This window comes from Phacochoerus africanus, chromosome 5 (assembly GCF_016906955.1).
Source record: "Phacochoerus africanus isolate WHEZ1 chromosome 5, ROS_Pafr_v1, whole genome shotgun sequence".
NCBI classification, from domain to species: Eukaryota; Metazoa; Chordata; class Mammalia; order Artiodactyla; family Suidae; genus Phacochoerus; species Phacochoerus africanus.
This window is the reverse complement of record NC_062548.1, coordinates 89,272,009-89,299,283: the sequence shown is the minus strand read 5'-3', so window position 1 is coordinate 89,299,283 and position 27,275 is coordinate 89,272,009.

The window sequence follows — 27,275 nt, the reverse complement described above, 5'->3', positions numbered from 1 at the left end:
AAAGATAGGCATGATTCCTGCTCCCACAGGATTTATTGTATGATGGGAAAACAAATATTAATTACATAATTACACAACTAAACATAAAACTGAATATGTCAAAGGTTTTATAAGAACATGTTTTAGGGTAAAGATGGTCTTGTCAGGGAGGTCAAGGGTTCTCTGGAGTATTTGAGTTTGAAAGAAGAGTGACAGGGTTGGTGTATATGCAGACAAAGGGAATAACATGTGTAATGGTCCCCTTTGGGAATTTTGAGAAGAAAATTTTAGAAGAAAAGTCAATGAGGCTGGAGTGCAGACTGTATACTCACATCAGTGATGGTTAAAATTATCTGGTCTGCTCAGTGGTCAAATGCCCACCCTCCCAAAAAGCTTCTCTCTGACTGATGTGCATGGTTCCTTGGGAACTCTCTTGAGGCTTTACTTTTCCTTTATTTGATCAGTTCTTGACCCACTGCTTTGGAGTAAGCTCTTTTTCTCCACTCATCTTTGATGATTTGATATTTTAGATGTTGTGCTAGTTACTCTCCATTTGATCTCTTATGCCTCATTTGTACTCTTTATCCTTTGTCACCTTGTTCTGGGCCTCAGGAAGCTGATTTTCCAAGTACATATCACCTAAGCTTTCTTCTTGTTGTTGTTTTACGTTTTTAATTTTTTTAAATTACTCAAGTGAATTTATCACATCTGTAGTTGTATAATGATCATAACAATCTAATTTCACAGGATTTGCATCCCACAACCCAAGCACATCCCTCCAATCCCCAAACTGTCTCCTTTGGAAACCACAAGTTTTTCAAAGTCTGTGAGTCAGTATCTGTTCTGCAAAGAAGTTCAGTCTGTCCTTTTTTCAGATTCCACATGTCAGTGAAAGAATTTGATGTTGGTGTCTCATTGTCTGACTGACTTCACTTAGCATGATAATTTCTAGGTCCATCCATGTTGCTAAAAATGCCAGTATTTTGTTCCTTTTAATGGCTGAGTAATATTCCGTTGTGTATACGTACCACTTCTCCTTGATCCACTCCTCTGTCGATGGACATTTAAGTTGTTTCCATGTCTTGGCTATTGCAAATAGTGCTGCAGTGAACATTGGAGTACATGTGTCTTTGCGAGTCATGGTTTTCTCTGGATTGATGCCCAGAAGTGGGATTGCTGGATCAAATGGTAGTTCTATGTTTAGTTTTCTGAGGAATCTCCATACTGCTTTCCACAGTGGTTGCACCGATTTACAATGCCACCAACAGTGTACTAGGGTTCCTTTTTCTCCACAGCCTCTCTAGCACTTATTGTTTGTAGACTTTGTGATGATGGCCATTCTGGCTGGTGTAAGGTGACACCTCATTGTGGTTTTGATTTGCATTTCTCTAATGATAAGTGATGTTGAATATCTTTTCATGTGTTTTTTGGCCATCGGTATGCCATCTTTGGAGAACTGTCTGTTTAGATCTTCTGCCCATTTTTTGATGGGGTTTTTCATTTTTTTGGTATTGAGCTGCAGAAGGTGTTTATAAATTTTGGAGATTAATCCCTTGTCTGTCAGTCGATTTACATACAAGGATTTTCTCCCATTCTGTGGGTTGTCTTTTCATGTTGTTTAGGGTTTCCTTTGCTGTGCAGAAACTTTTAAGTTTAACTAGGTCCCATTTGCTTATTTTTGTTTTTATTGTCAATACTCTAAGAGGTGGATCTGAGAAGATGTTGCTGTCTTTTATGTCAGAGAGTGTTTGGCCTATGTTTTCCTTTAGGAGTTTTAAAGTGTCTGGTCTTATATCTAGGTCTTTAATCCATTTTGAATTTTTTTTGTGTATGGTATTAGGGAATGTTCTAATTTTATTCTTTTCCAAGTGGCTATCCAGTTTTCCCAGCACCACTTATCGAACAAGTGTCCTTTCTCCATTGTATATCCTTGCCTCCATTGTCATAGTTTAGCTGGCTGTAGGTGCGTGGGTTTAATTCTTGGCTTTCTATCCTGTTCCACCAATGTATATTTCTGTTTTTGTGCTAGTACCATATGGTTTTGATGATTTTTGCTTTGTAGTACAGTCTGAAGACAAGGAGCCTGATTCCTCCAGCTCCATTTTTCTTTTTCAGGATGTCTTTGGCTATTCTGAGTCTTTTGTGTTTCCAAACAAACTTTAAAATATTTTGTTCAAGTTCTGTGGAAAAAGTCCTTGGTAATTTGATATGCATTGCATTGAATGTGTATATTGCCTTAGGTAGTATAGTCATTTTGATAATATTAACTTTTCCAATCCACAAGCATGGTATGTGTTTCCATCTATTTGTGTCATCTTTGATTTCTTTTGTTAGTGTCTTACAGTTTTCAGAGTACAGGTCTTTTGTCTCTTTAGGTAGGTTTACTCCTAGGTATTTTATTCTTTTGGATGCGATGGTAAACGGGCTTGCTTCCCAAATTTCTTTTTCTGCTCTTTCATTGTTAGTGTATAGAAATGCCATTGATTTCTGTGTATTGATTTTGTATCCTGCGACTTTGCTAAATTAATGGACGAGCTCTAACAGTTTTCTGGTAGTCTTTAGGATTCTCTAGGTATAGTATCATGTCATCTGCAAATAGTGATAGTTTTACTTCTTCCTTTCCAATTTGGGTTTCTTTTATTTCTTTTACTTCTCTGATTGCTGTGGCTAGGACTTCCAAAACTATGTTGAAGAGTAGTGGTGAGAGTGGACATCCTTGTCTTGTTCCTGATCTCAGTGGGAATTCTTTCAGCATTTCAGAATGATGTTCGCTGTGGGTTTGTCATATATGACCTTTATCAAGTTGAGGTAGGTTCCCTCTATGCCCACTTTCTGAAGGGTTTTTATCAGAAATGGATGTTGGATTTTGTCAAAGGCTTTTTCTGCATCTATTGAGAGGATCATATGGTTTTTATTCTTCGGTTTGTTAATGTGGTGTATCACACTGATGGACTTGCAGATATTGAAGAATGCTTGCATCCCTGGGATAATTCCCACTTGATCATGATGTACAGTCCTTTTAATGTATTGTTGTATGTGGTTTGCTAGTATTTTGTTGCGGATTTTTGCATCGATGTTGATCAGTGGAATTGGCCTGTAGTTTTCTTTTTTGTGGAATCTTTGTCTGGTTTTGGTATCAGGGTGATGGTGGCCTCATAGAATGAGTTTGGGAGTATCCCTTCCTCTGCAATTTTTTGAAATAGTTTCAGAAGGCGAGGTGTTAGCTCTTCTCTAAATGTTTGATAGAATTCTCCTGTCAAGCCATCTGGTCCTGGACTTTGGTTTGTTGGAAGTTTTTAAATCACAGTTTCAATTTCAGTTCTTATGATTGGTCCATTCATCTTTTCTATTTCATCTTGGTTTAGTCTTGGAAGATTGTACCTTTCTAAGAATTTGTCCATTTTTTCTATGTTTCACATTTTATTGGTGTATAGTTGAATATAGTAGTCTCTTATGATCCTTTGTATTTCTGTCATGTCCATTGTTACTTCTCCTTTTTCATTTCTAATTTTATTGATTTGAGTCCTCTCTGTTTTTTTCCTAAGAAGTCTGGCTAAGGGTTTATCAATTTTGTTGATCTTTTCAAAGAACCAGCTTTTTGTTTCATTGATCTTTTCTATGGTTTTCTTTGTTTCTATTTCCTTGATTTCTGCTCTGATCTTTATGATTTCTTTCCTTCTACTAACTTTAGGTCTTGTCTGTTCTTCTTTCTTGAGCTGCTTTAGATGTAAAGTTAGCTTGTTTATTTGAGCTTTTTCTTGTTTCCTGAGGTGGGCTTGTATTGCTATAAACTTACCTCTTAGAATGGCTTTTGCTGCATCCCATAGGATTTGGAGTGTTTTAGGTATTTTTTAATTGCCTTTTTGATTTCTTCAGTGATCCATTGGTTGTTTAGTAGCATGTTGTTTAGTCTCCACATGTTTGTGTTTTTTGCAGATTTTTTCTTGTTGTTGATTTCCAGTCATATAGCATTGTGGTCAGAAAAGATGCTTGATATAATTTCAGTTTTCTTAAAGATACCGAGGCTTGATTTGTAGCCCAGGATGTGATCAATCTTAGAGAATGTTCCATGTGCACTTGAGAAAAGTGTGTATTCTGTTGCTTTTTGATGGAATGTCCTATAAATATCTATTAAATCCATCTGGTTTAATGCATCATTGAGGGCCTGTGTTTCCTTATTGATTTTCTGTCTGGTTGATCTGTCCATTGCTGTAAGTGGGGTGTTAAAGTCCCCCACTATTATTGTGTTATTGTTGATTTGTCCTTTTAAGGTTGTTAGCAGTAGCCTTATATATTGTGGTGAACCTATGTTGGGTGCATAGATATTTAAAACTGCTATATCTTCTTGGATTGATCCTTTGATCATTATGTAATGACCTTCCTTGTCCCTTAAAATATTCTTCATTTTAAAGTCTATTTTGTCTGATATGAGTATTGCTACTCCAGCTTTCTTTTGATCCCTGTTTTCATGGAATATTTTCTTCCATCCTCTCACTTTCAGTTTGTATGTGTCCCTAGAAGTGAAGTGGGTCTCTTGAAGACAGCATATATATGGGTCTTGTTTTTGTATCCATTCAGCCAGTCTGTGTCTTTTGGTTGGGGCATTTAGTCCATTAACATTTAGGGTAATTATTGATATGTATGTTCTTATTGTTATTTTATTAATTGCTTTGGATTTGTTTTTGTTGCTCTTTTTTCTTTCTTTCTTCTCTTGTTCTCTCTTCTGGTTAGATGACTATCTTTAGTGTTGTATTTGAATTGATTTTTCTTTGTTTGTGTATCAATTGTAGATTTTTGTTTGCAGTTATTCTGAAGTTTTGATATAAGTCTATATGTATATGAGATTGATTTAAGTTGCTGTTCTCTTAATTGCTAGTTCATGTCCTGTGTCCTGCATTTGTACCCACCTCTTCTCATGTTTTCTGATTTTGGTGGTACAATTGTGCATGGATGATTTCGTATCTTTACTGTATATATACCTTTACGGGTGAGCCTTGTGATTTGTGGAATTTTTGTTTCCTGTTGCTGTCTTTTCTTCTCTGCTGAGAAAAGTTCCTTTAGTGTTGTAAGGCTGGTTTAGTGTTGCAGAATTCTCTCAACTTTTGCTTATCTGTGAAGGTTTTGATTTCTCCTTCAAATCTGAATGAGAGTCTTGCTGGGTAGAGTAATCTTGGTTGGAGGTTTTTTCCTTTCATCACGTTAAGTACATCATGCCACTCTGGCTTGCAGAGTTTCAGCTGAAAAATCTGCCAATAACCTTATTGGGGTTCCCTTGTATGTTATTTGTTTCTTTTCCCTAGCTGCTTTCAATGTTTTCTCTTTGTCTTTAATTTTGGTGTTCCTCCTTGGGTTTATTTATATGGTACTCATTGTGCTTCCTGGATTTGAGTGAGTGGTTCCTTTCTCATGTTAGGGAAGTTTTTGATTATTATTTTTGGAATATTTTTTTCTGTCTCCTTCTCTCTCTCTTCTCCTTCTGGCACCCCTATAATACAGATGTTGGTGTGTTTAACGTTGTCCCACTGTTCTCTGAGACTTCTTCATTTGTTTTCAATCTTTTTTCTATTTTCTGTTCTTCATTCCTAATTTCTTCTAATTTGTCCTCCACCTCACTTATTTGTTCTTCTGCCTCCTGTATTCTGTTGTTAGCTGCTTCTAGTGAATTTTTGATTTCAGTTATTGTATTTTGCATCTCTTCTTGTTTAAGTTTTATATCTTGTATCTCTTTGGTCAGTGTTTCCATCTTTGCCTCCAGTTTATTTCCAATGTCTTGCATCATCTTCAGCATCAACAGTCTAAAGTCTTTTTCCTGGAGGCTGAGAATCTCCTCATTGCTTAGCTGATTTTCTGGGGTTTTTCCTTTCTCCTTCATCTGAGTTATAGTTCTCTGTCTTTTCATTTTTATAGGTTTTTTGGTGTTGTGGCCTTTTTGCAGATAATAGAGTTGTAGCCTCTCTTACTTCTGATGTCCGCCCCCTTGTGGCTGAAGTCAGTATGGGGCCTTGGTGTAGGCTTCCTGATGGGAGGGGCTGATGCCTGCCCACTGGTAGGTGGAGCCGATTCTAATCCCTCTGGTGGGTGGAGCTTAGTCTCTGGGTGGGATTAGAAGTGGCTGTGTGCCCGAGGGGTCTTTAGATAGCCTGTTTACTGAGGGGTGGGGCTGTGATCCCACCTGGGTTGTTGTTTGCCCTGGAGCTTCTCAGTGCTGACTGTAGGGTGGGGCCAGGTTTTCCCAAAATGGCCACCTCCAGAGAAAGGCACTCTGATGAATATTCCCGAGAGCTTTGCTTCCAATGTCCTTCCCTCACAACAAGCCACATTCACCCCTGTTTTCCCAGGATGTCCTCCAAGAACTGTGGTCAGGTTTGACCCAGATTCCCATGGAGACTTTGCTTTGCCCTGGGACCCAGTGTACGTGAAAGTCTATGTGCACCTTTTAAGAATGGGGTCTCCGTTTCCCCCAGTCCTGTAGAGCTCCTGTGCACAAGCCCCACTGGCCTTCAATGCCAGATGCTCCAGGGGCTCTTTCTCCCAATGCCAGATCCCCACATGTGAGAGTTTGATGTGTGGCTCAGAACTCTCACTCCTGTAGGTGAGTCTCTGTGAACCAGTTAGTTTTCAGTCTGTGGGGCTTCCCACCCAGGAGGTATGGGGTTGTTTATATCACGAAATCGCCCCTCTTACCTCGTGATGTGGCCTCCTCTTTTTCTTCTGGAGTAGGATATCTTTTTTAAGGTTTCCGGTCCATTCGAGTGAAGACTGCTCAGCCTTCAGTTGTGAATTTTGTTGTTTTTAGGAGAGAAGTTAAGCTCCAGTCCTTCTATTCCGCCATCTTAATCCCATCTCAAAGAAAGTTTTAAAATCCTGATAGTTGAGTATGTTTTTTCCAATCCCAATATGACATTATCGCAAGCCTTTTTTTCCTTGGTATTTAGTCTGGTTTCACAGACTTATGGGGAGCCGCATGGTATTTAGTCTGGTTTCACGGACTTATTGCTCCCCGCATTTGAGGCCTGCTTTCCTCATTGGAAGCAGCTGTGTGGACACCTCAGCTTGCCAGGCGGCCCTATGCAAAGGTGCTGCACATTGCTGAGCTCAATTCAAGATCTGGGCTCCATCCCATGCAGCGGTGGTGGCTCCTCGGCACGTCTCTGGTGGCACGGGCCTGGTGGCGGCAGCAACAACACTTGGGTGTCCTCCCCTGGGTCTGCGGGGTGCTCCAGCAGTGGGGTGCCGCTCAATGCTGGCGCGTGGGCTCAGGTCCTGGCATGGGCAGTGGTGGTGGTGCTACATTTTTAATTTTTAAAAATTTTATTGAAGTATAATTGATTTACAACATTGTGATGATTTCTGCTGTATGACATAGTGATTTAGTTATGCATATATACATATCCATTCTTTTTCATATTATTTTCCAGTATAGGTCATCATAAAATATCCAGTAGAGTTCTCTGTGCTATATACCAGGTCCCTGTTGACCATACATAGCCCATATATGATAATGTTAGGCTCCCTTGTTGTTGACTTGTTGCATTCAGCCAATGAGAAGCACTGATGTAAGTAGACAGGAAGAAGAAAGAGAAGTTGGAGGTGAATGCTTACTTTGGGTTGAATTTCCGGAAGTAGCCCTATCACTTCCTTAATACAGCTCCTGTCCTATCAGGAAGGGACTAGTTCTATTGAGTTTTGTAGTACTGTTTCCTACTTTTGTTCCTTCAAACCTGGGTTGGAAATGGCTTCTAGCTATTTGTCATCAAAGGATGCCTCAACATCCTTTGAATTTTAGTGGTACCTATATTTTTACGAATATTCCTTTTATTGAAGTTTCCGGTCCCATCTGAATTTGATTTTGTTTCCTTCTGGGATCCTAACTGGCACAGATGATCTCACTAAAGCGATTTATGATGGTAATCTATTTCTCTCTTGAGAATCTATTGCCTCTATAGATTAGTCCTAATTACTTATATACTGGTACCTGGCTCTTCGGCATCCCAACCTAGGTTTCATTCCCAAGTCTTGTCTAGCCCAGGAAGGAAGAGTGGGTAGTTTCATGATGTTCTCTAACAAAGACTTTGCTCTGTAAGAGACTGTTCCTATTATCTTCATGCTCCTCTGAAAATGCCTGGATCCATTCGCTTCTAAGTCTAGCAACCCCAGCAATTCTGATGATGTGTTTTAGGGTTACCTTGAAACGCATTTGTTGAACACCTTATCTGCAGTTGCTCAGTGTTGGTGTCTCACATGTTTAGATGTTTTTACTTCTATTTCTTCTCAACAATAGGCCTACGAAATGGAGGCTAGAATCATACTGTATGGGATGAAAAATGACCAAAAAATGTAGCCCTAGTTTCCATGATTTGAGGGATCTTGTTGTCCCCAAATTCAAGGGCTCATATTTGTTTGATAGTTGAATAATCTAGTTAGATCCCATAATTGAGTATTGCTTTCCAGGGAAATGCCTCGGCTTTGATTTTATTTATTACCTTTCCATTCCTCATTTGCCTTCAGATGGCAAACAAAAAGCTTACCTATCTTAAGTTCCATTTCTAGAGTCTCATCTTCATCTAGTGCATCAAACTGGAAAGACTATGCTAGATGAATTTAGATGGAATTATTGAGAACTATTGTTCTTAACACTGGTATGCAAAAGTTGGAAAGCTCTTGTATGTGACAGATGGAAAAATGCTATTATTTCTAATGCATAAAATTTTGGCATTGAGACAGGCTAGTAGAAGTGACAATAAAAAGGATGAAGAATCTATATAAGAAGGCTTTCTTGGTAAAAATATTTTTACCTGTCTGGAAAAATATTTTTTATTAGAGTCAGAGGGAGAAAAGGATGTTTTAGCCCTGCCTTTGTGTCCAAGAATCTTCCACTTCATAATCCCAGCTAAAAAATGATAATGTTTTTTTAATTAGTAGAAATTGTACATAGAAGTATAAACTCTAATTTGTGATAGCTTTGATGATACTGATATAATTTAGAATGTAAAACTTGATAAAATGAAATACATGTAATTTATATATATATACACGAATTTGTGTACATATATGTATATATATTTTATCTACAAATCTATCACTCTTCCCAAGGACTAGAACATAACTGACGCTTTGTAACTTTCCATGTCTTTCTCCCTTATTTCACCTCTGCTCCCCCATCAGTGGTAACCACTGCCCTCTAAACAGACTGCAGGTTTGTCCCTGAATCCAACCACTCTCAAACTCCTCCTTTCTTTTCGATCACCCCTTCTAAGACCTGTCCATCCCTGAGATTCTTCTCTTCCTAAGGAAGATAGAGGTAGCACAGGCAGAGGTGACACAAATATAGGATAATGACCATTTTTATGGAACTGAATAGTTTCCTTCAACTGAATATTTTGCTCTTTATCTGCTACTCCAATTAATCATTTCCTAATGTAACGTTTGAAAAAGAAATCCCTTCTTTGCCTTGTTTGAGAAGGTTTTTGTCATCAGTGTCATTTTACTTCCCTGGGGGTAACCTTGCTGTTTCTGTGATAAATTGTGCATGACTCAATTCCCTCAACACAATTAGCTGTCAGTGTTTGCCTGGCATGGGGAGCAAAGGTCAAAAAAGTAACAATAAAACATACACTGAAGTATATATCATATAGAATCATTTTTACCTAAGAGACTTTGAAGAAATTAAAAATAAATAAATTTTGTAAGTCAAAGTGATTATAGGATAGAGGCATCATTAGTCTAATTTATTTTATACGATAATTTGGATTTGCTGGATTTGAAGGTAAGTGGAGAGATGAAGAAGTTATCTGACTGAATTATTAATCCAAGCAATTTTTTGAAATACAGGATTGCTACTACTCCATACTGTTCTGCCCCTTTCATTTCAAAGGAAAAAGAAGTGAAACAAGGAAAGAACACACACTAAGCTTAGCCACAGGAGAATTCATGATGGAACAATAAACTCTTATAATGACTTGGTATCAATTTGCTCTTTACCCATCAATGTCCTTGAAGAAATTTAAAAATAAAAGAAGTTAGGAGAAAACATTTATCTACAGAGAACTAACTATGTCTCCGGTGATTTTCTAAGGTATGTGACTGAATAAATTATTTTAACCTTTACTTTTTCATAGCTTACCATCTATATGATCAGCACATACTCTGTATTTGTGTGTGTGTATGTGTGTGTGAAGAGAGGGACATAGTAAGTGAGTATCTGAGAAAGGCTATGTATTCTAATTCCACGTTCTGAATTGATTCCGTGATGTGCACAAAGCCTGCTCTCTTCTCATGTACCCTCACTGCTCTATTTTCCTGTCGTGAAAATGAGGACAATGCTAGCCCAACTCCAGAGGATTGTATCAGGGTTAAATAAATAATTGAGTGATTGAAGAAGAAGGGCTATGAAAGTATGAAGGTGTGAAATTAGGCTATAAAGCAATACATGGCTGTAAAGGCAAGAGGCAGATTTAAGTGCTGAATGAGATACTGTAACACAAACTGGAAACTATTCGTTCATAAAATGCTCCTGAGATTCCAGAAGAACCCAAGGGTCTATGGGTTGTGATGTGAGACTCCCTTCTGCAGTGAAACAATTTGTATTTCAAGAAGCAGCACTGATATTTATAAAGAGAAATTGCTTTGTTCTTCAGGAGATGGTATTTCAGGGGTTGAAGATGAAGTTCTGTTTATGGGTGCAGACTTGTCAGGAAAAAGCAGCAGCTACAGCTGCTTGGCATATGGCAGAGAGAAAAAGAAAAAGCTAATGTAATTAAGAGTTTCCTTTACCTTGGGAGATATAAGGACTAAGAAGCCAGCACTGAGAAACCCCCAAGAGTCTCCCATCCAGTGGGCAAATATTGCATAGATATTTGGGGTGTGGGAAGGTCATGCCTCAACATGTAACTCTCTAGAGGGATGTAATTCTGTCTTTGCCACATAAACCCATCAAAGGTTGGGACAGAATCCCTCCACAGGCTCTGCAAATAGGGAGCACATTTGCCCAACCTGTATTGACTGATGCTCCATAATTTTGAGAACCTCTAGCCTGTGGCCCAGTCAGTGGGTCTGGCACTGGGGTGGAGGGGACCTCCCAATCACCCAGCTCCTACCACGCTGTGCCCGAAATTTCTCTCTGATGTTCTCCAAAGGGAGAAACTGCAAGGTCCATTTTATCCTTGTCAAATATGTGCCGCCCTTGGCATGGAGGATGAAGAATACAAGTTTCAGTGACTTTAGCGGGGATAAATGCTGAGGTTTCCTGAACTCAATTAAATTCATTTGCCAAGATGCTTTGATTTTGACAGTTTTGAAAATGGTGATAAAGTTTTGCTGTGTACTTCATACCTGATCTCAATCAATACAATTTTATACACTCTTTTGCTCTTCTGCATCAGAAAATAAGACAGGAAATCATTGAAAAAATTTTCATGGCTACTTTGTGTTGAAAAATCTATTATTTTGCCTCTGTGGGGAGGAAGAATGGAACTTGCAGGGAGTGTATAATTCTAGAATAACTTCTCATTGTAAGTAAGGCACCAAGATAGTATGTGCATCAAAAATACTTTTTTTTTTTTTTTTTTTTTTGCTTTTTAGGGCTGCAATTGCAGCATATGGAAGTTTCCAGGCTAGGGGTCTAATTGGAGCTGTGGCTACTGGCCTACACCACAACCACAGCAATGCGGGATCTGAGCCACATCTGCAACCTACACCACAGCTTATGGCAACACCAGATCCTTAACCCAAAGAGCAAGGCTGGGGATGGAACCTGAATCCTTCTGGATAGTAGTCAGGTTTGCAACCCGATGAACCACAACGGGAACTCCCAATAATTTTAGGGGGAAGAAAATTCCCTTCACTTTGCCATATTTGTTATGGCAAATAATGTGAGTATCATTAGACCCTTTCTTGGTTAGCAGCCGTGTTGCACTGCTCGGATACCACTGTGCCGGGCACAGTGCTCTAAGTCACATGTTGGGCTCAGTTCCAGAGTTTGTTTATGGCTTAATACTATAAAACTCCTTAGAAAGCCATCTTTCCTTGGGAAGTTCTTTGAACTGAAGAGACCAAATTTCAGAGTGACACCAAGTCCTCAGCCCCTTGTGGCTGGCTTCTCACACAGCCTGCTGAGAGAGGCAGCCCTCAGGGACTCCTATCCATGACTCCTTGTAGGATTATTCTTCTAAGTAGCTTCTGCATCATGAGGACAGCCCAGATTCACAGCAGGGTAATTGCTAATTTCCCCCTTTCTTCTGTCAGATGACATTAGCACTTTCCTCTCCTCATAGTTTTCTATCAAAAAAGACAAAACTATAAGCCCTGTCCCAAAAGTCCAAGTGGCAGTCTGGCTCAACAGGCTTTGAAATCAAACTGATTGTTATTGATTTTGAACCACAGGACCTATTGGTTGTGTGACTTTGGGCGAGTCACCTTTGGCTCACCCTTCCCTTGTTCTCCTTAGATTCCCATAGGCTGATCACCTGGGCCAGAGCACTAGGCCGATGCCACCTTGGCTAATCCTGTTAAATTTTCACAGTGACTCTTGAACCAAGTCACTAGATCTTCAGTATCCACTGCGCCTATTCCTGAAGTTAGGGAGCAGATTCTATAGTTGTTTCTGCTCAGAGAAGTCTCCACTAATCTCTCTACAGAGTGCTTGGTCTTTTTCTTGCAATCACAGCATACACAACATACCGAATCTTTTTTTACTGGCCTAAAGCAAACATTAAATTCTTTGATGAGAGAGTAGCTGAGTTATAGAAAATGTGTTCTGAGTTTATTACAATGAAATTATGGAGGTGCCCTCACATATCCTCTAGAGAAGTTGCTTTTACTTTTTAAGTGTCAGAACTTCACAGTGCATTGTGTCCTATGAGTGTGAACGCTTGCTATCTTCTCAACGAAGCCACATAATAGGGATATTAATAACAAATAATAGCTAAACGTTATAAGATTAAGAGCCTCTGTAATTAACATAAATAATTTAATTTTCTCAACAACCCCATGAGGAAGAAACTATCACCAGTTATACAGGCAAAGAAACCGACAGAGAAATAAAGGCTCCACACAGGGCATTTTACAACTAGGCCATCTTACCTCGTGAGAATCTTCCAGCTTCCAGACTAGGAGTCTAGGAGTCTGAGATTCTTTTCTGTAGGCTAATCTCAGGCCAAGATTCAGTGATATTCAGATACCCCATGCCCCTCTCCCCCTGACCCCCAAGTAGTTACAGTGGGTACCACTGTTCCCATCTTATAGAGGGGAAATGCAAATATATGAAAAAGATGAATCTCATGCTTACACATTTTCCCCTAGGCCCTCAAAATGATTAGGATCCCATTTATAGCAAGGATAGAGTAAAAACCTGGATTCAGCTCTAAATTTGGAAACTCCAAATAGGGTTGGAACTACTTTTCCTAAAAATGAAAGAAACCTGGCAACCACAATATTAAATTTGTCAAATCCCAGAAATAGCACCTTAGTTGTGAGTGTGGCTATCCATGAGGGCTCATAAATTAAATGGAAGCCTTTCAGCCCCACTCCCTACACACATGCACACGCGCGCACTCGTGCACGCACACACACACACGCACACACAAATTTAAATCTAGTAGCTGAAATGGAACTGTGTATGTTACACCTGCTATGCCTGCCAGTAGGGCTGAGACTTAGGGAGCTCTGTGATGGTCCCTGCCTGAAGTGGCTGAGGCCTCCAAACACCGTGCAGATGCTGGTGAGGGAGGACAGGCTTTGGGACCTTCCTAGGGGGAAGCTCAGCTTCACCTTGAACCTCCTGACCTTTTGTTTATTCTTAGCAAGATGTTAAAAATCCTAGGAAGAATTTCCTCAAGGCTATAAGGGAGGGGATAAGTGAGTAATTGCATTTTCTCTTTCTTTCTCCTCCTCTAAGTCCTTTCAACTTCTAAAATGTTGTGAAATCATGTGGAGAATTCTACCAAACCTTACCTATCAGTCCCCTTCTGCTTCCCTCCAATAGTTCTGTCACCTTGGAGTAATCTGTTTGGTTTAGATTCTCTTCCAAACAGCCATGTGTCTTTGGTGGAATCACTGACCTTCTTTCAGTGCCTCAGTTTCCCTGTATAGTGCAAATGCAAAGTACATCAGACTTGAAGTCATAGGATCTGAGCTCCTGTCTCAGCTTTACCAGTTACTATTGCCCTGGCATCAAACAAATCACTTTATCTCTTTGAGGCCTTTGTTATCTGTATGAAAAGGAATAAAGAATAATATTTCCAAAGCTTTTATTGTTTTGATGAGGATTAAATGAGTGAATATATATATATGTACACACACACATACATAAACACACATATATACACACACACACATACACACATAAAGAGATATACATACACACGTACACACATACATATGATGTGCTTTGTGCACTGTAAATTTCCATGTAGATATGAGATTGATATCATATTTGTTGTTTGTAGACTTAGTGATGTCCAGTCTGAGAGGCACGAGGAGCTCTCCTGTTTGCTCCTACCCACTTCTCTGTTACAGCTTTGTACGAAAACTTGTGAAGATGGATAGAGAGCCAAATTCCCTGGCTGCCCATTAAGTCAACAACCACCAGGTTTTATTTCTTTCTCAGCTATTTTACCTCTCAGGGGATTCCTGTAGGACAGAGGCATTAATATGACATAGATGGTTATAAAAAGAAGCCCACCCCCCCAGACCTCATAGAGGAATCCATGCTGGGACCTCATACAAGCTCATTTCCCAAAGCTTAGGTCAGGATTTCTGTGTTAACATGTACCCCGAAAGGTATTTTTTGTTAAAGTATAGTTGATTTACAGTGTTGTCCCAATTTCTGCTGTACAGCAAAGTGACTCAGTCATATATATATATATATATATATACACATTTTTTTTAGGGCTGCACCCATGGCATTCTGAGGTTCCCAGGCTAGGGGTTGAATTGGAGCTACAGCTGCCAGGCTACACACAGCCACAGCAACACTAGATCTGAGCTGTGTCTTCAACCTACACCACAGCTCACGGGAACGCCAGATCCTTAACCCACTGAGCAAGGCCAGGGATCAAACCCGCATACTCATGGATCCTAGTCAGATTTGTTTCTGCTGCACCACAATAGGAACTCCCATACATACATTATTTTTTATATTCTTTTCTATCATGGTCTATCCCAGGAGGTTGGATATAGTTCCCTGTGTAGAACTTCACTGTTTATCCATTCTAAATGTAATAGTTTGCATCTACTAACCCTAAACTCCTAGTCTATCCCACTCCCTCTCTCCTCTCTCTTGGCAACCACAAGTCTGTTACCCATGTCTCAAAAACAGGAGTGAGAATTCTTTCTTGAAAGTAAAAACTTATTGTTAGAATGAAAAGAAATCAGGAGTAAAATTAAATAGATGCTGAAATAGAAGGGTATTTTCTTCCATTGTGACTAGTAGGTAAGTAATACACAATAGCACTTACTACTGAAGAAAGCTCACTCAGCTCCTCATCTTCTCCCTTTACTCTCCCTGCCTTTCCTTTCTTCCCCTCTCCCCTCCCTTTGTCAGATACCTCTGTACTCACTTTTTAGGAAGGGCTATGGAGTACTGGTGGAAAGCTTTATAACTGATGCTACATTTTGATCCTGGCTAGCATCTCCCACACGGTGTGCTTTGACAGTTAAAGACAAAAGCAAAAACAAAGTTGACTCACACTTTTTGCAGCAGGGATCCCAGTTACAGGAATGAAAAATACAATGCCCCTCCTCTGTCTGCTCAACTGCTCAAGCTTCCTGTCTTATATTTTGGAAAGAACTGGCCTTCGTATATCTATTGTCTTTCGTCCATGTGGAAAAAGTTTTTGCCTCCTGGATTGACAAAGCTTTTGGGCTGCTTGAGTTGCCAGTCTCCCAGGCAAACTTTTCACCATGTATCCATGAAAACAACCAAAGAGATAACCCCCCTGAAGCATTTAAAGGGATTCTCATCTTATGCCCTCTCTGGAATCTGGATTAGGGATGATTGCCTAAAGTCTCTCTTGAGTCTGAAAGGAACCCATTAGGTGGTTTCTAACTAGATCTCTCAACAATCCTCCCACTTGCTCAGGAAATGCCAACATGCCTTATGTCTGGTCTCAGCAAAGCTGCCAGATCACCAACTTATCTGCAGAGCACTAGTCCTCATCTTCTTTCTCAGAACATTTCTCTTTTTCTCTTCCCTTATCAATAAGGTTTATTACACATAATAAAGCTCAGCAAATACTGTTGATTGGAGACAACAACATTCTGGTTTGGTACCTTAAGAACACTGAGGATAGGTTAAGAGGTGGAGGATTTTTCATTCAAAGTTTCATTTCAAATATGAAATTAAAACATCTATAATAAATTTGTGTGAGAGAGTAGATGGGAGAAAGTTTTGAAGAGCAGGGGCATTCAGGCAGTGCCTCAGGGGAAATAGCGCCTGGAAGTAAATATGTGACAGTCTTCTTTATCGGAAAGTAAGTTCATGCTGAAGAATGAGAGATCTAGTGTGGATAGGGGTTGTCATCTCATTTTACCTATTAAGTCTACATGAGAGTTCCCCAAGGTATATTCCTTAGGGCACTGAGTCTGTGATAAGTATGAGAAACATGTTGGCTACATGTTCTTGAGAAGCACTCAATACTGGATCCCATTCTCATAGAATCATAGTGCCTTTTAGCCTATCAAAAGTTATGCACTAAATAAAACAGTCTAACTTAACATTTCCTCAAGTGCTGGTCACAGAAAGCCTTCTTTATATGATAAAAAGTATAATGCCCCATGGATCAAGGGTTGGGAAGTGTTGGTGTGCATCACCTCTCTCCAGTAAAGTTAAACTATCCCCCGTTCAGTCCAGGTTAAGAAACCCGAATCATAATCTGTTACAAAGAAGCGTGAGGCAGAATTCTGGAATAGGGTCAGATCGAGGATAGACATACAGCCTCCTCAGGAATGAGGGCTGCCCAACCAATCACAGAGCTTCAGAAGAGGACAAGAGCCATCATCTTCAATGATGTTAGCTTAGCCTAAGAAGGCACATCTGAGACAAGGGCAGAGATGACTCTGACACAGGTTCTGGGTTGAGAGATGCCTGGCCTTCTCGGCTCGTGGGCTTATTTCATGTGAAAGTGAGGAAATGCTGTTGACCACAATTCCTTCTGAGGAATATACAAAAACAAAAAGAATACCAATAATAAACATAGCCTCTTCAGATATCATGTGGCAATCTTCTCCCTCTGCACTCCAGCCAAAACCTTGTAAAAGTATATTGATTTGCCAGTACTGGAACAGTACTGCCTACTCTATAAAAGTAATATTTATTTGCTGTATTATTTGAGTGTTTTGGGAAGATACCAGTGAGGGTACTGGCAGCCAAACAATCTAAGTCTGCATGTAAGAGCAAAGCACATGTACACAAACACATCCCATGATGGTTCATATTCAAGAAGCCAGGCAGGGACACCATTCACATATATGAAGAGCATTTGATCAACAACCCAGCAGCCCCAGATGGGCCCTTGGTATTGCCACTGGAATCTCTCTGTAGCTGAAATTGCCAACCTACTATTATGATGCTACAGCACAGGGATTTCCCACATGAAATACCTCTTCACCAGGGCCTCAGCTGATGAAGAAGAACCCAGAGGAGTACTGCAGGGAATGGGCTATAAAGACTGAAGCTTTGTTTGTATTTTGATGTTTAGTGAGAAAATACCATTTGTTTTAAGAGCTCTGTCATTGGCCCACAAGTAAAGCATGTGTCACCCAATCTCTGGTCTCCTTTTAGGCCTGTTATTTTAATGAACTGTGTTTCTGTGTACAGAAAAGAATACCAATAATAAACATAGCCTCTTCAGATATCATGTGGCAATCTTCTCCCTCTGAGAAGGAGGGAGAACAGTGGACATAGACTTTGCTGTTCCACGTCCCATTTTGTGGGCTTGTTTTTATGATGACTGTAATGACTGGTGATCTGCAGAGCTTAAGAGGCATGTCTGAGGTTGATATAATTGAGTGTGTATGTGATCACTCACATTTACAGATGGGTACAGAGTCGTGATGCTCTTATGCTAAGAGTGTGAGAGCATCTGAGTGTGGAGTGAGGTGATAACATTGAATGTGTGCCCACAGTATATTCTAGGCAGTCTATACATGCATTTCATTTAGAACTTATTTTATAGAGTGGAAACACAGACTTAGAAAGATTAATGGATGTACCATTAATTAATTAAAGGCAATAGAAAGGAGCAAAATTGGGATTTGGACCTAGGACCATGTGCTCCAAAGCTCATCTCTTTCTCCTGCACAACACTGGATTTAATCAAATTGAGTGTTACTTTTTTGTGCATTCAGAGTCTGATTGTGATGATCTGAGGTCAGCAGGTGGTAGCTATGTGTCCTTTTCATGCCATTCAGCAGTTCTGGTGGTTGGGTTGTTACTCAATGGCTGAACTGTCAAAAAACCATCAAGAGTGGGCCTGAGAAACTGGGCCTGGCAGTGAGCCACTGGCCTGTTTCTCTCCTGATGGGAGTCTCTTCATGTCCTTTCAATAGATCCTAACTTTACTGGGCTGTGTCTTTATGCAAAACACAAATTCCTGGAGAGTGCTTGCTTCTCGATATGGATGACATGAAGATAAGAGATGATATAATTAACCATATCTCATAATCCTGGGAAGATGCAGAACTCTAGCAGCCAGGGCTCTGCCTGGAGCTTTGACCCTGACCATATGGCACCCAGCCTCCACCTCTTACCATTCTGACAGCATAAAGTGTTTTGAAGCCTAAGCTCTTTGACACTGTGGTCTTGAGATTTTAGCATCTGTTGATTTTCTTGCAGGGAAGGATCCATGCAAGGGTAAGAGGAGATGGGGCACAGACTATGGCTTAGCAAATCAGAGACCAAGAATATCCCTTGAAGAAAAGTTCTGTTTAATTCAGATAATTTGAAGTTGATGCTGAGACTTTGACTTTAACTTGATTGGACACAATGGACTAAAAACAAAGACTAGTTTGGAATTTGGGGTTAAAGGATAAAGGAACACAATTTATAATGTGAAATTATCACTTTTAAAATATCAGACTTGTCCAGTTTTGTCTATTGCTTTTCACTTAAGGGCAGATGGTGTTTTGGGCTTTGACTCTCAGTGTTTAGGATAAAATATTTGCTGGGCAGTCTTATTCACTGGGAAAGAAACTGATTATGTTTTTCCACATTTTCATTTTAAAAGAAACTCCTCTGTCTACCATGGGTCATTTTTAACTGTGCTTATAGTTCCCAGAGAAGCTATTCACTCTGGAGAGAAAAGGCATAGATGTAGTAAGAATATGGCCACTGGTCTGATTAATTTCCTATTGTGTACACATTACTCCTGAGGGGGCTGGTGTGATCACACTATCTGGATATGGGCTTTACTATTTTATTGGAGTGCAATAATTGCTATTAAATTCAGACTGATTAAAAGGGCAGGATGAAAAAGCCACAAAATACCCTGTGGCAAGTGTGTGATTCCAAGAAGAAAGTGAAAGATTTAAAAAATAAGTTATATATTTCCTTCCAATGTAGGTTTATAATCCTCCTTGGTGAGACCTTTGTGAAGACACCTGGCCTTTCGCTTACTTTGCCCTTAACTACCACAGATGGATGGAGACTTTTAGGTTTGAAGACTATTCCTTCCTTTCCCCACAGTGGTTCTGATACCCCCAATGTATTCAAAGTCCTAATCTAGGGAATTCCCTGGAGGTCTAGTGTTTAGGATTCAGTATTTTCACAGAGCTGTCACAATGTGGCCTGGTTCAATCCCCGGTCTGGGAATTGAGATCCCACATCCAGCCTCTGGACACTGTGGGGAGGGGGAGGAATTCCTAGGCTAAAGCTGGTTGTAGTATTATGCCACAGAAGCAAACCATGGATAGGGAAAGATTTTGTGAGGAAAGAAACAAAGCCTCTGGAAACTTGCTTTAGTATTGCTAAATTATTCACTCATTCATTTGATATTCAAAGTTATACTTTTCCATAGCCACTGTATACCTTTGATTCTGATAAATGTTAGAGGTAGAAAGATGAATTAGACACTAATTCTAACTTCACAAGGTTAGGATAGACAAACTGTTAACCATGCAGTATGATTCATTTACTGACAGAATTGGTTACACAGTGCTTAGGTAGGACAAAATTGGGGGCCAGTAGAGATGGTGACTCTGTTGGACCTTTGTTAAGATTTTACCAAGATATAAATGAAATAGAACCTGTCAGATACAATTACAGATCATTTTCTCTTCTCTCCCTTCTCTCTATGTAGAGGAAACTGAATCTGGAAGGACAAAATAGAGTTAATCAGTACACCAATGGGAACAAGTATTCTAGGCTGAGAAAATGGGATATGTTAGGCTTGGAAGTGTGAGGGAGAAAAGCTCATTTAAGAAATGCCACTAAGGTCAATATGGCTACCAAGTATGGGAGCTTGATGGGGAGATGGCAAATGCTGAGTTGGAGAGATAGATAATGAAGAAATCCATGTTTGGGATTGTGGTGATAGAGAGCCATAGGGACATATTAAAACAGAGAGAATGTCACAAACAGATTTATATTTTAGAAAGATTATTCTAGCAGTAGAGTAAAGGAGGAAGTAGAGGAATGACACTGACACATTCTGGATAGAGGTATCAAGGCTCTCAAAGAGTGGCTCTCCATTCTGGCTGCATATTTGCATCACCTTGGGAGCTTTTAAAATCCTGATGCTGGCCAGGACTAGATAGTTTTACAGGTGAATTCCATAAAATGTTTGAAGCAGAATTAATGCCAATCCTTCTCACATTCTTAAAAAGAAAGGAAGTGGAAGGTATACTCCCAAACTCATTGTATGAGGCCAGCATTATCCTGATACAAAAGTCAAGTAAGGACACTATAAGAAAAGGAAACGATAGGCCAATATCCCTGAAGAATATAAATTCTCAACAGTATGCTAGCAAAATGAATTAAATAGTACCTTAAAAGGACAATAGACCGTCATCAAGTGGGAGCCATCTGGTTGTATGATACATGTACAGCACATTAACACAATGAAAGGAAAAAATCATATGATCATATCAGTAGGTGCAGAAAAAGCATTTGACAAAAATTTGACATCATTTTATGATCAAACCTCTCAGCAAACTGATATAGAAGGAGCCTTCCTCAACATAATAAAGATCATATATGACAAGCTGCAGCCAATATTATACCCAGTGGTGAAAGGCTGAAGCTTTTCCTCCAAGATCAGCAATAAGACAATAGTTTACCACTCCTGTTCAGTATATTATTGCAAGTCCTTGCCAGAATAATCAGACAATAAAAATAAATAAAAGGCATTCAAATCAGAGAAGGAGTAAAACTATCTCTATTAACAGATGACATGGTCTTATATTTAGAAAATCCTAAAGACTCCACCAAAAACAGCTAGAACTAATAAACAAATTCAGTAAAGTTGCATGATACAAAGACAAATAGTATATGATCTCACCTATATGTGCAATCTAAAAAACAAACAAACAAACAAAACCCCTAAAAAACCCAAAACTCAGAAACAGAGAATAGATTGGTGGTTGTCAGGGGTGAGAGGTGGAGGTAAGGGGAATGGGTAGAGGCGATCAAAGGGTACTCACTTACTGTTATAAGATGAATAAGTTCTGGGAATCTAATGCACAGCATGGTGACTATATTTAGCAATACTGTGTTAGGTCCTTGAAAATTGCTATGAGAGCAGATCTTAAAAATTCTCACCTCTCTCTTCCTCTCTCTCTTTCAACATAGTACTAAAGGTCTAGCTAGAGGAATTGGGCAAAATAAATAAAAGGCATTCAAATTGGAAAGCTAAAAAGTAAAATTGTCTATACTTGCAGAAGACATGATCTTATACATGGAAAATATATTTTTAAAAGTTTCTGGATATGAAATTAACATACAGAAATCAGCTGCATTTCTATACACTAACAGTGGACTATCTGAAAAGGAAATAAAACAATCCCATACACAAAGTGTTAGAAAGAAAAATCTGCACAATGAAAACTATAAGGTTCTGATGAAAGAAACTGAAGACAAACAAATGAAAGATACATTGTGTTTGTCAATTAGAGGAATTAATAGTTAAAATGTCTATATTACCCAGAGCCATCTGTAGATTCAATGCAGTTACTATCAAAATTCCAATGCAATTTTCACAGAAATATTAAAAAATCCTAAAATTCATATGGAACAATAAATGCCCCCACCCCCAAATAACCCCAAAACTCCTAAGAAAGAAGAACATAGCTGAAGGCGATCACTTCTTGATTTCAGACTAAATTATATAGATACAGTAATCAAAACAGTAAGATACTGGCATAAAAACCCATAGACCAATGAACAGAATAGATGCCCAGAAATAATTTCTTGTATATGTTATCAACTAATTTTTGACAATTGTGTCAATAATATTCATTAGGGAAACAATAGTCTTTTCAATAAATGGTATTGGAAAAACTGGATATTCATATGCAAGAGAATGAAATTTGATCCCTATCTTGTACCATTCACAAAAATTAATTCAAAATGAATTAAGGATCTAAATGTAAGATCTGAAACCATAAAACTCCTAGTAGAAAACATAGGAAAAGACAATGATCTTGGCAATGATTTTTTGGGCATAATATCAAAAGCATAAACCACAACAACAAAAAATCAACAAGTGGGAGTGTATCAAATTTCAAAGTTTCTGCACAGCAAAAGAACAATGACCAAAATAAAAGAAAACCTACTGAATGGGAAAAAATATTTTTAAACCATATGTGTGATAACTTGTAAAACATATCAAGACTCATAACTTAATACAATAGCAACAACAAAAAATAAGCAATTCATTTAAAAAATAGAGGGAGTTGCTATTGTGGCTCAGCTGTAACGAACCCAACTAGTATCCATGAGGGTGTGGGTTTGATCCCTGGCCCTGCTAACTGGGTTAAGAATCTGGCATTGCCATGAGTCGAGGTGTAGTTTACAGATGCAGCTTGCATTGTTGTGGCTGTGGCAGCTGCAGCTCAGATTCGACCCCTAGCCTGGGAACTTCCATATGCTGCGAGTGTGGCCTAAAAAGCCAAAAAAAAAAGGAGCTCCCTAGTGTCTTAGCAGCTAAGGACTTGGTATTGTCACTGCTGTGACTTTGGTTACTGGTATGGCTCAAGTACTGCTGGGAACTTCCACATGCCATAGGCATGGCTAAAAAACAAAAGGCAGAGAAACTGAATAGATATCTTTTTTTTTTTTTTTTTTGGCCATGCCTACAGCATGTGGAAGTTCCTGGGCCACGGATCGAATCCATGTCACAGGAGCAACGTAAGCTGCAGCAGTGACAATGCTGGATACTTAGCCCACTGCACCACAAGGGAACTCCAGAAGAGATGAGCAATGAGTACATGAAAACAACACCACTAATCATCAAGGAAATGCAAATCTATACCACAGTGAGATATCAACTCACACTTGTTAGAATGGCCGTCATCAAAAAGACAAGAGATAGCAAGTATTGATGAGATGGTGGAGAAAAGAAAATCCTTGTGCATTATTGGTGGAAGTGTAAATTGGCACAGCCACTATGTAAAACAGTATGGATATTCCTCAACAAATTAAACATAGAACTACCATATGATCCAACAATCCCATTTGTGGAGTATATCCAAAGGAAATGAAAACAGAAAATTGAAAATATATTTCTAGTCTCATGTTTATTACAACATTATTCAAATAGTCAAGATAAGGAAACAACCTTAACTGATTCCATTCAATGAAGGAATGGGTAAAGAAGATGTATATGTACATACAGAATGAATACTCAGCCATGAGAAAGAAGGAAATCCAGTCATTTGCAAAAAGATGGATGGAACTTGAGGGCATTATGCCAAGTGAGATTAGTCAAAGAAAGACAAATATAGTATTGCATCACTTACAGGTAGAATCTGAAAAAGCTGAACTCACAGAGAATCAATTAGCAGTTACCAGGGACTGGGTGGTGGGGGCATTTGGGGAGATGTTAACCAAAAGATACAAACTGTAGTTAGGAGATGAATAAATTCTAGCGATCTAGCACACAGCATTAGGATTATAGTTAACAATACTTAGTGTTACATGCTTCAAAGTTGCTAAGAGACTATACCTTAAATGTTCTCACCACAGAAAAAGAAATAATTTTGTGACATGAGAGAGGTGCTCTAGTGGTAATCATACTGCAATATATACATGTATCAAATCAACACTTGTACTCCTTTAACTTACATAATGTTATATTCAATTATATCTCAATAAAAAGGTATACAAGGAAATAATTTGATACATGTATATACTGCAAAATGATTACCACAAGTTAGTTAACACATCTATCTGTTCACTTGGTTATAGATTTTTTGTATATGATGAGAAATTTTTAATTTTATATTTCAAATATACAATACTGTATTAACTGTAGTCACCATATTACACATTAGATCCCCAGAACTTATTCATGTTATAACTGGAAGTTTGTATCCTTTGGCCACTTTTAACTATTTTCCCCACCCACCTCACCCCTCACCCCTGACAACCATTAATCTACCCTCTGTTTCTATGAGTTCAGTATTTTTTTTTAGATTCCACATATTATAACTGAGATCATACTCTATCTTTGTCTGACTTATTTCACTTGGAAAAATGGCCTCAAGTTTCATCTGCATTGTTGCAAATGACTGGATTTTCTTCTTATGGCAGAACAATATTCCATTGTGTATATATACACCACATCTTTATCCATTCATCCATTGATATGGACACTTAGGTTGTTGCCATGTCTTGGCTAAGAAGCACCACTTTTGTGCTATTTCTCTCAACTTGAAATCTTCTAAGTGAGCAAATGCATCTTGAGACTTTTCTCTGGAGGTCTGTGGGGAACTAGCTGGTGAGAACTGCAGGACACAAGGTGTTCTCAGAGGGCAGTCAGTCAAGGCCCAGGCTGCCTGGCAATAGGATTTATTTCCTAGTGATGCAGATAGGCTTTATCTGAGATGCAGGCCATAGACCCCTCTGAGGAGCTGCTAATCTATTCTTTTGAATCTTGAATTTCATACTTTTAACCATTCCTAAATAATATAAATGATGCAATTATTCATACTGATACTAATATATACAGGCATTTGTTGAAAAATTATTATGTGCCAGACTCTGAGATATGCATTTTACATGCCTAATCTCATTTAATCATCAGAATAACTCCATGGAGAAGGATATTGTTATTATCATCATCTTATAGCACAGAAAACTGAGGTGCCAAAAGGTTAAACAGTTTCTCAAGGTCATAAAGTCAGGGAGCTAGGATTGAATCCAGGAATATATTTTCAGAGTTGGTACTCTTCATTTACTGCCATTGCAAACATTGTGGGATTTTCTTTCTTGGAAATCCATGAGTTTCCTGGTGGCAAATTCAGCTAAGGATCTGGCATTATCAGCTATGGCTCAGGCCACAGCTGTGGCTTGGGTTTGATCCCTGGCCTGAGACCTGCATGCTGTTGGCATGGCCAAAAAAATTAAAAAAAAATAGAAAAAACGCATCATAAACAGACTCATAGATATAGAGAACAGACTTGTGGTTGCCAAGGGGGAGGGGGAGGGAGTGGGATAGACTTGGAGTTTGGGGTTAGTAGAGGCAAAGTATTACCTTTAGAATGGATAAGCAATAAGGTCTTATTGTATAGCACAGGGAACTATATTCAATCTCTGAGGATACACCTTGATGGAAAAGACTATTTAAAAAAAGAATGTGTGTGTGTGTGTGTGTGTGTGTGTGTGTGTGTGTGAGAATCTGAGTCATTTTGCTGTAAAGCAGAAATTGACACAACACTGTAAATCAACTCCAATTAAAAAAATCCAAATATATGAATTTACTATTTTTTATTCCAGGTCCAAGTATTTAAACTTACCTGACTAATGACACCTGGGACTGAGCTAGTTCCTCAGTGCAGACCTGTGGGCACCAGGCCTACTCTGAGAGACATTCTGGCTCCCCTTCAGACTTTCATGCACTCAAGTCAAAGATGCCTTCAGAGCATGTAAGGAACTCCACATTGTTAGGGTGGAGTTGGACTCAGGACAAATTAGGGCCTGAAATTAACCTAACCTAGAATAATACATATCTTTTTTCTTTTTTTTTTTTTTTGTCTTTTCTAGGGCTGCACCTACAGCATATGGAGGCTCCTAGGCTAAGGGTCTAATTGGAGCTGTAGTCACCGGTCTATGACAGAGCCACAGCAATGGAGGATCCGAGCTGCATCTGTGACCCACACCACAGCTCATGGCTATGCGGGATCCTTAACCCACTGAGCGAGGTCAGGGATTGAACCCACAACCTCATGGTTCTTAGCTGGATTCATTAACCACTGAGCCACGACGGGGACTCCTAGAATAACACATATCTTAAGGAGGTTCATTTTAGCCCAGAATCACATTGTTGCAAGGATACCTTAGTTCTCACAACTTTAGGTGGTTTAATTCTTCTAAGCAGTTTAAAAAATGGTTCTTTAAGGAGTCCTAGAAAACCTGGTGAAAGCTCAATGAGTAGAAGCATGGGTCAGTGTAAAATGTTAGTTTGTTGTGGAATTGACCCCTCAAATCAATCACTGAGCTATAAAATAGACTCTAGGTCATGATGGAGCCCTTGACTTTTGACCTTTTCCTTCTTTTATCCTTTGGGCATTTTATTACAACCTCTCTCCTTCACTGCAATCCAGAGTTACGGATTATTTCAGGGAAGCCAGAAATGCTCACTTGTTTAAAATAAAAGGCTTGGAGTTCCCGTTGTGGCGCAGTGGTTAACGAATCCGACTAGGAACCATGAGGTTGTGGGTTCGGTCTCAGCTCTTGCTCGGTGGGTTAATGATCCGGCGGTGCCATGAGCTGTGGTGTAGGTTGCAGACGCGGCTTGGATCCTGCGTTGCTGTGGCTCTGGTGTAGGCCGGCGGCTACAGCTCCGATTAGACCCCTAGCCTGGGAATCTCCATATGCCGCGGGAGCGGCCCAAAGAAATAGCAAAAAGACAAAAAAAAAAAAAATTAAAATAAAATAAAAGGCTTTCCTACTTGGCTCATATCTGAAATTCCTCCAGCTTGAAGGAAGAACATGCAGTAGGACAGAGAAAAAGTTATTGGGTTGTGGGAAACTCAGAATGAGGACATTGGAGAGGCTGGGGGAATAAGTGTAACAAGCTAACAATTTTGTTCATTCATGATTTCCTGTCACTGATAATTTATCTCTAAGATAATGAACTTCA